The sequence below is a fragment of the Penaeus monodon genome, chromosome 15, assembly GCF_015228065.2.
Source record: "Penaeus monodon isolate SGIC_2016 chromosome 15, NSTDA_Pmon_1, whole genome shotgun sequence".
In the NCBI taxonomy this organism is placed as follows: domain Eukaryota; kingdom Metazoa; phylum Arthropoda; class Malacostraca; order Decapoda; family Penaeidae; genus Penaeus; species Penaeus monodon.
In genome coordinates this window covers 27,902,615-27,902,887 of record NC_051400.1, presented here as the reverse complement: position 1 = coordinate 27,902,887, position 273 = coordinate 27,902,615, and the positions used below count along the sequence as shown (strand labels likewise).

At 35.2% G+C, this 273-nt stretch overlaps 1 protein-coding gene across 2 annotated transcripts in view; it reads left to right on the top strand.

Moving 5' to 3' along the window:
- Positions 1 to 273, top strand: part of LOC119581894 (protein O-linked-mannose beta-1,4-N-acetylglucosaminyltransferase 2-like) — an 8,417-nt gene that overhangs the window by 1,541 nt on the left and 6,603 nt on the right. For both annotated transcript variants that reach the window (XM_037930056.1, XM_037930055.1), the window contains exon 2: positions 64 to 142. The gene's annotated coding sequence lies outside the window, so the exon portion shown is untranslated. The remainder of the gene's footprint in view (positions 1 to 63; positions 143 to 273) is intronic.

Below are 273 nucleotides of genomic sequence, written 5' to 3'. Positions count from 1 at the left end.
GCAAGCATTTATGGATAATTAAGTGTAGACTATGTATGAACTAAGTGACCCAATTTGTTCCAGAGTGAGATGTACTGGAGAAGCTGAAGTTACAAGGATTAGTACACCTAGGCCTATATATAGGCTGCTGCAAAAAATCAAGGTGGGTACTGTGTGAGGTTGACAAGTTGACACAATCACAGCAAGTATTTGGTCATCCTTCAATTTATGTCACTGATTTTGTAACTGGAAAATTTCAATAACATTAAGCATATTTTAGACCTAAAATTATTA